This window comes from Hipposideros armiger, unplaced genomic scaffold (assembly GCF_001890085.2).
Source record: "Hipposideros armiger isolate ML-2016 unplaced genomic scaffold, ASM189008v1 scaffold_228, whole genome shotgun sequence".
Taxonomy (NCBI): domain Eukaryota; kingdom Metazoa; phylum Chordata; class Mammalia; order Chiroptera; family Hipposideridae; genus Hipposideros; species Hipposideros armiger.
This window is the reverse complement of record NW_017731578.1, coordinates 2,492,364-2,501,090: the sequence shown is the minus strand read 5'-3', so window position 1 is coordinate 2,501,090 and position 8,727 is coordinate 2,492,364.

The following is an 8,727-nucleotide window of genomic DNA, read 5'->3' as shown; positions in this document are numbered from 1 at the left end:
GGCCCTCTCTCTGTCCTGGCCTCCGGGGCGCCCCCACGCGGGCGGCTGTGCCTCAGGAGCCGCTTACCCAGGACGTGACAATGGACTGGTTGCCGGGAGCTGGACACTGGGCTGGCGACTGCCGCGCTCCAGTCAGAGGCTTCAACCCAAGCTTGGGAGGACCTGCCTCGTGCCTCTGCCAGCACTCCTTCAGGGCCAGGCCCGGTATCTGGGGGCTGCTGGGAGGAGCCAGGGGGGGCTAGGGCCCGCTCCCTCCTTTTCCTGGCTGCTGGAGAAGGGCCTGACTATGTGATATTAGATAGTTCCTTTGGCCCCATTAGTATTCCCTGCTTCACCTCCAGCTGGCCAGGGTGCAGAGCCGGCCAGAGACAGTGGGGTGTTGAGGAACAGGAGCCAGGTCCCCTAAAGGGCAGCGGGTTGGGGCCGGTCTCTGGGACCAGCAGACGGCATCTCCTGGTGTGGGGCGGCCCAGCCCAGGGCTCCTGCAGGGGTAAGGGGTGCTGAGCAGGGCTGTGGGGGCCTGGGAGCTCCTGGGGAAAGGCCTGGGTGCCTCCCCTGCTGGCCTCCGGAGTGGGGTGCTATCTGCTGGGTGACAGGCTCAGGCCCAGGGCTGGCTGCTGCACAGCCTGGTGGGGCCCACCGGGTGGGGACAGCTGCCCTGGAGGCAGAGCCCAGACTGGGCTGCAGGGCCACGCTTACCCCAGCCCAGGGACTTGTCGCTACCTGGCCTGTGGGCGCCTGTGTGCCCACGAGCCTTTCGAGAGCTACCTGCTTATCTGAGACTTAAACTTGTTGGCTTTCCAAGGTGAGTAGAAAATGGCAACATCAAAATTAATGAATAGTCAATAAAATAGCTGGTGGCGACAGCCAACACACAGACAGCATCGCGTTCCGATGAGCCACGCACCCCACCCACACACAGACATGGCGGGCTGGGCGCGATGACCAATATCATGCTCCCATTTCACAGACGGGGAAAGTGAGGCCGAGAAAGGAGGCAGGCGCGTGCCCAGGAGCACCTGGGGACTGGCTGGGATCTGAACCCAGCCTCCTGAACATAACCGTTGCCCGCCCCAGCACAGGTCCTGCTTGGCCAGTTAGCCCAGTCTAACCGGTTTTTCACCGGAGGACTCAGAGTTCCTTGCAGGTCCACGGAGTGTCCCCGGCTGGCCGCTACTGCCACAAGAGCCTTCCTCTCCCATGTTCCTGAAACAGCTCGCTCCATAAACACTGAAGGAGAGAGGGCAACAGTGGCCGGGTCCCTCGGGGGCAGAGGTGCCGACCTTCCCGGGCACCTAGTGCGCTCAGGCTGACTAAGCGCCAGCACATCCATGCCCCTATTTACCTGTCCCAGCTGTGGGGTGCACGCATTCCCCTAGGAAGGAAGGAGTGGGTTTGCTGCCTCCACAGCCCCCGCAAGGGGCCCACAGCTCCCCCACGCTGACCTGAAGGCCAGCATTGGCACCGGGGGCTCGGTCCAGCTGCACGCCCAGCCCCGGCAGTGCCCTGTGGGGAGATCCCTAGGGCCAGGGCGGGGGCTGTCCCTCCTTTCTCTAGAGTCTCCAGTCCAAAGAGCTAATGCCGCCTCCCCCATGATGCCAGGAACCCTGACCTGAGCCTAAGGTCAGCTTCTCCCAAGATCTCAGGCCTGAGGCCGCCCTTCCCTCTGGGCGTCTGACGCTGGCATTGTGTCAGCTTCTGGGGTCCGGGAAGCCAAACCCACCTTCTGCTCCCAGGACCCCTGTCTGCACCTAAAGATCCGGACAAGTTCTCCATCACCCTCCCCGAAGCACCTGTCAGCTTTGTCCTGCGCTCTGCCAATGCCATTAGGTCAGAAATGTGTAAATACCCCTTTACAAGTCTGTTTTTTATTTTTTTNAGGAAGGGGCATGTGCTGGGCCTGGGGAGCCCGGGAGGAAAGAGGGGTCATCACTCATCCATTCGCCAAAGGCAGAGGGGACAAAGGTGGGCTGTTGAGGACGGCTTTCGTAAGGGGACGCAGGGCCTGGCACCCCCCTCCTGGCTGTGGCTTCTGCCTCTGCGCCGACCTACTTGGGAGGTAGACTCCAGAGAAGGCCCCGTGTTACCTGCAGTCCACTCCTTCCGTCCGGCACAGCTGTCACTCCACCTTCCAAGAACTGACGACGGCTGCCTTGGCTTCTATTTGAGGCTCTACTCTGGAAACAATCTCAGTTCGTTTGGACTTGGAGTTTTTCCATTTCGACGTCAGACCTCCTGGCCCTTAAAAAAAGTCTCGGGCAGCAGCATTCAGCAGATCTTCCTGAGATGATGGGACTGTCCGATAAGCTCTGTGGCCCAGTGCGGCAGCCAGCGGGTGAGTGAGTGTCTGTCACTGGACGAGCGCTTCTGGCTCAGGCTGTACCATTCATCTCCGTGGGGGGGGGGTGAGCTTCAAAATTCAATTAAAATGCTAACTCTGGCCCAGGCGAACATGATTGCACAACTTGGAAATTCCGATTAACTCAGCTCCTGGAGCCGGCGGTCCCACCGCCACCAGGATCCACACCCAAGCTGTCTGGGGTCTCTGTCTGTCTTGCATGCCCCCTTTCCACCACTGGCCGGGGTGACAGATGCCTCTTGCTTGCCGCTGGGTCACCCCTTGGACCCCAAGGCTGCTGAGAGTTGATGAGTGGCCAAGTCTATGCAAGTGACATGGCCTGAGAGGCAGGAAGGACAGGCCACCGATGGAGAGCATCCCACGCAGTGAAATGCAAGTTTTGGAGTAGATGGCGATTTTATAAGATAACAGGCAAGTCAGAAAATTAGCTTGTCTGCTACATGAGTGCTTGAAAACTGGCTGCAGCGGAGAAAGAACTAGACAGGGCTGGGTCGGGCAGAGCGGGCAGGTTTTGGGTCTGCACCCTTGTTTAACCAGAGTAGCTCCATTTTTATTCCTTGTAAGTGTTGTTGCTTTGATGAGTTTTTACGTGAACGTAAATGTCCACCCCTCGGAAAAGGGGGAGGCCCTGGGCTCTACTGAAGCATCTGTGCTGGGCAGTGGGGGCAGCACGGGTGCTCTGCCCGCCCTCCTAGTAGCAGGTCCTTGGTGAATACCTGTGATGGGCGGGGCTGGTGCAGCAGAGGTGTGTCCCCTCACCGGCCTGGCTTCTCGGAAGGGCTGCCCGCTGCACAAGTCACCTGATCCTCTCTGAGCAGGCCCTGTCCCTCATCAGGTGCAGTGATGACAATACAGGCCACCGGCCACTGAATGTAGATTCCAGGGTCCAATGGGGACCCAGCGGTTGCTGGAGGGGGCCAGAGTGTTTCCAGGTGATTCATATGCGTCTTCAGCCTAAGAACCGTGGCTCCAGAAAGCAGCCGTGCCAGGCAGGGAAGGTTCCAGAAGGAAAGGCCACACAGGAGGGTGGCTCTGCGAGAGGAAGGGAGCGAGCCTGGTGAATGGGGAGAGCTGTTTGGGAACCGGCAGCTTCTAGAACAAAGCCGAGGGGGGTGAATGGGGAGCCACACGCCAGGGCTTGGTGGCACGTGGGCCAAGGATATTCAGAGAAGAAGAATAAACAACGGAAAGGCACATCCTTTGGTCTGGCGTGTGCCTGGCGTCCTTCTCCACAGGGACATGCTGTCCCCAGCCTGCACCGCGTCCACTCATCTGCCCACTGCGCCTTCAGCTCTGGGTCTCGCCTCACTTCTTCCTGGGAGCCCTCCCGGACATCCCTGGCTCATCCACCCCCCCTGAGCCCCCGAGGAGCTGAGTGGACGTGGCCGTGGGCCCCGGGGAGGCGGCCCTTGTCTGTCCGGGTTAGCCTGTCAGGGTCTGGAGAGGACCGGCTGCTCAGCAGGGCTCAGTGTCCAGCAGACACCCGGAAGAGTGATGGGTCAGAGGGGCTCCGATGTCTTTGGTCCTCAGGATTGCTCCCTCCTCCTGCTTGGGTCGGGGAAGCTCCGTTATCTATGCCTGTGGTGCAAATAGGATCTGGTGTCTGGCAGCTGGCACGGGCACCCACTGCACGGGGACCCCGTGAGGGGGGGGACTCAGCGTTTGGCCGTGCAGCACCCTTCGGGCCTGCGGTTCAGCAGCCAGTGGGTCTCTGGGCCTTGAGCAGGGGGCAAGAGGAGATGGGACGTGGCAGGTGGTGGCCACACTGCGCTCGGGGTGGTACCAGCATGGGGCCTGACCTGACTGCTCCCCGGACCCCACTGTGGTCACTTCTGCCCCCTCCTCACTTCCGGCCTGTTTTCCCGCCTGTGCTCTGGCTGTCCCCACCTCCCTGCATAAGACCCCTGCTCGTCCGTAACAGCCTCAGCCCCTCTACAAGTGTGGCCTAGGCCCTGAGGTGCAAGGTGCGGGGAGAGGGGGGCCTCCGTCCCACCCCCAGGACCCCTGTGTAATTGGTGGTGGGGTTGGAGGGGTTCAGGCCTCAGGAGTTTTACCAGCGCCCCAGGTGATGCGAATTGGGTCCTTTGAGGCAGCGCCAAGACCTCAAACAAGGCCACAAACAACTCAGATCAAATCGGCTGATTTGCTGAGCCAGGGTCCAGCCGACCCAAGGAACCGAGCTCCCATACTCAGGCTTTGGGGTGAGAAGGCCCCCCGCCTCCTAGGGGTCGTGGGACGGAAGGAGCAGGGAGACAGAGAGGGCTCAGCTGGATGGGCCGACATCTTTTCACCGAAGCAGAAGTCCAGTGGGTGTGGGCACATGCCCCACCCCCAGCCCCAAAACACGCATAAACACCTCTCTATTTTCTAAATAGGTCACTTGGAGCAAAGCAGTGAGAGTGGCACTCTCCCCCGGCCCCTGGGGGAGTTCAGCTTTTGGGGGGAGTTTAGGAGAGGAGTCAGGGGGACCTGCTAGGGGTCTGTCGTCCCATTGAGATACTTTCGTGGAATGTCCAGGGGCACGCTGCCCAGAACACCACAGCCCGGACAAGGGGACATGGTGGGCGCTCAGGCAGGCAGCTGGAAGGGGGCACCCCCAGGCCTGCTGCCAGCTCCACCCTTCCCCACCCAGACATTTGCTGTTTCCCAGGAGGCTGAAGGGAGAGTTGGGGGGGGGGCGCCTTGGAACTGGAACTGTTATCCCCCCATCTACCCAAGGTGAGGTGGCCAGTTTCCTGGCTAGCGAGAGGGGTGGCAGAAAGGGGACTGTCCTTCAGGGCGCCTCCGCCCCCGTCCTGGGTACTGGCCTCTGGTGGATGGAGACGGCCTCCTCGGGAGGCCTGGGCGGGGTGTCCATGTGTCTTTGGGGGCCCTGGTTTCTTTGCAGCACCCTCCCTGACCCCTCCATCTTTCCCTCGCTTTCCAGGCCGTCCCAGAGCCAGGCCCCTCCTGAGACAGAGGTGTAGGGAGCTTGTACAGCAGAACCAGGGGTGGCCCATCTTGGCAGGCCTGCCGAGTACCCCCTGGTTCCATGGTGGGCAGGGTCGAGGGTGGACCAGCCTTTTCTACAGGGCCCGCTGGGCTTTTGCTGCCTACTAGGGTTCTCTTGCAGAGTGTACCCCCTTTCTTAGAGAGCCCCCCTGAAATCCAGGACGAGGTTCTCTGTGCTTGAGGACTTCTGGGTCCCCACTGCTCTGCATCCTATCCTGCTGTGAATTGGTTGTAACGGCTCTCTCTGCTAATTTGTACTAGGGTGTGGGTGATTGCCAGTAGATTATCTGGAGTCATTCATTAAGAAGCTTTGCACCCTTATTGGGAAACAAAAGCTTAATCATCTTGATCCAAAAGGCAGGCACGATAATCCTCTCCTCTCTCCAAGAATAACTGTTGAGAAGGGGTGGAGAGAGGCAGGGGCGACTCATCCGAAGGTCTCCCTGAGACTCCAGCCTAAGGAGACAACTTGGCAGGTTGTCCAGCCTCTCTGGGCCTCAGCCTCCCCCACCTGTAAAATGGAGATTTTCATAACATGTTCCTGTCCAGGGTTTAGGAGGGTTGAATGACAGGAGGCCTGTGAATGGCATTCTGTGGGCGCTCCAGGAACCCTCAGTTCACCCCACCGGTCAGGGTGGGTGAGGTCCCTGGTCCTTTAAGACATTCCTTATTAATTCATCAATTTGAAGAGTTGCCCCGGCTCCCTATCCGTGGGTGGTCGCACTGTGGACACAGCTGGCCTCTGGCTCTGGTTGCCCAGCCGACACAGCCGGGGTCTCGGCTCTCTCAGACCCTTTCTCCCACCGGCTCCCAGTGCTGGCACTGAAGGGGCGGAGGGAGAGCCGGAAGGTCTCCAGGGGCCCGTTCAGCCAACCTTTGTCCCACAATGACCTCTGCTGGTCAGGAATTGCTCTGGGAGGAAATGAAGCTGGAAAAAGTCATCACATCCCCCTGGGGCCGGAACAGCCATCTCCTGGAACCTGCCCAGCTGGCCGGGCCACCACGGTGCCTCCTCCAAGCGAAGGAACGGCTAAGATGGCCAGAAAGACACTGGGAGCTGGGAGAGGCCTGGACCCGATTCTCCCTGGAGAACCACCCTGCCCACACCTTGATCTCGCGGACTTCCAGCCTCCAGACTGTGAGAGAATAAATGTCTGTTGTTTAAGCACCGTCTGTGGCGCTTGGTTAGGGTGACCCCTGAAATTCAGACACAGCCATTGTGCAGGTGGGGAGACTGAGGTCTTCTAGGGCTCTGATGAGGGTCTCAGGTGGGCTCACGAGTGGTGACAGGTGGAGAGCAGGTGTCCGTAGGGCACTGAGGCTGGGCAGAGACTGGCCAAACCAAAGGAGGCCCTTTTCTGTCTTGGGGAAAGGGAGAGGTGTGTCAGGCATGGGGGAGAAAAGGGGCTGGGTGGGCAGGGGCTCCCCAGCTCCGATCGGCTGGCATTGGGGGCCCGGCCCTCTCCACCTCCTCAGGGGAGGAGGCCTCCTGGCAGCTTGCTGTCTGGCCCCTGCCTCCCAGCCAGCAGCTCTGGGTGGAGTTGCTGGTTTTCTGGCTAGGCCGTGAGCACCTCCAGGCTGGGGTGGTGCCCGTGCAGTTCCCGGGTGTTTCGTGGTGTGGGCGCAAAGGCGGTTCAAACGCGTGCTCAGCATCGGTGTGTGTGAGAAGCCCTCGGCGGGGGCCTGGCACCAAGGGGTCCTAGCTCATGCACTGGACGCAGCCCTCGCCCGCACGCTCAGTAAGGGGGGCTGCAGAGGAGCGGAGGGGCGTTCGCTGATGAGGCCACCCTTGTGTCCCAGGCCCTCTAGACATTGCGGAGAGCCCCGCAGGGCAAAGAACAATGAGTGGGAGTGTGAGCAGGACAGGGCTGTAATTTAAGGCAGCTGACAGGCCCATCTGTGCCAGGAGGCCTGCACAACCCGGCTTTCTCCTTCACACACCTGACAAGGACGGCCTAGACAAGGCCTGTGGCTACTGCAGGCTGCAGGGTGCCAGCGACGGAGGCTCTGAGTTCTGTGGCTGGGTCTTTCACGGTCCCAGGGCGTGGGGGCCACAGGAGCTTAGGCCCAGGACCCGGCTGGCCCAGTCTGCTGGCTTTCCTCTGCTTTGGGGGTCCCCTGGGAGCCCTGACTGGCCCTCTGATTTGGCCAGTTATCACGAGGCTGCCCCAGGCCAGACGCCGTGGTGAGCAAAGCACAGAGAGTCCCACTTCTGAGCTGCCATCTGGGGGACAGAAAGGCAGCTCATCCGAGGGCAGCCAACCCAGAGGCCTCACTCAGCAGCTGGCTCCCAACCCTGGGCGGCGGCAGCAGCAGCTGAGCTCTTCACAAACGCCAGGCCTCGCCGTGGACCCCTGGGGAGCCGGGCCCAGGAAGAGGAGGACTACGCCCCTCAGCTCCTGGGGTCTCCCCTTGTCTGGGCAGCCACATGTTTAGTCTGGAGACAGACACGATGAGGAAGTCCCCTCCTGAGGCAGAGCCATGTGCTCCCCGCACGGCCTGGCCACGGGCCTGCTCTCCAGGCCCTCTCTCTGTCCTGGCCTCCGGGGCGCCCCCACGCGGGCGGCTGTGCCTCAGGAGCCGCTTACCCAGGACGTGACAATGGACTGGTTGCCGGGAGCTGGACACTGGGCTGGCGACTGCCGCGCTCCAGTCAGAGGCTTCAACCCAAGCTTGGGAGGACCTGCCTCGTGCCTCTGCCAGCACTCCTTCAGGGCCAGGCCCGGTATCTGGGGGCTGCTGGGAGGAGCCAGGGGGGGCTAGGGCCCGCTCCCTCCTTTTCCTGGCTGCTGGAGAAGGGCCTGACTATGTGATATTAGATAGTTCCTTTGGCCCCATTAGTATTCCCTGCTTCACCTCCAGCTGGCCAGGGTGCAGAGCCGGCCAGAGACAGTGGGGTGTTGAGGAACAGGAGCCAGGTCCCCTAAAGGGCAGCGGGTTGGGGCCGGTCTCTGGGACCAGCAGACGGCATCTCCTGGTGTGGGGCGGCCCAGCCCAGGGCTCCTGCAGGGGTAAGGGGTGCTGAGCAGGGCTGTGGGGGCCTGGGAGCTCCTGGGGAAAGGCCTGGGTGCCTCCCCTGCTGGCCTCCGGAGTGGGGTGCTATCTGCTGGGTGACAGGCTCAGGCCCAGGGCTGGCTGCTGCACAGCCTGGTGGGGCCCACCGGGTGGGGACAGCTGCCCTGGAGGCAGAGCCCAGACTGGGCTGCAGGGCCACGCTTACCCCAGCCCAGGGACTTGTCGCTACCTGGCCTGTGGGCGCCTGTGTGCCCACGAGCCTTTCGAGAGCTACCTGCTTATCTGAGACTTAAACTTGTTGGCTTTCCAAGGTGAGTAGAAAATGGCAACATCAAAATTAATGAATAGTCAATAAAATAGCT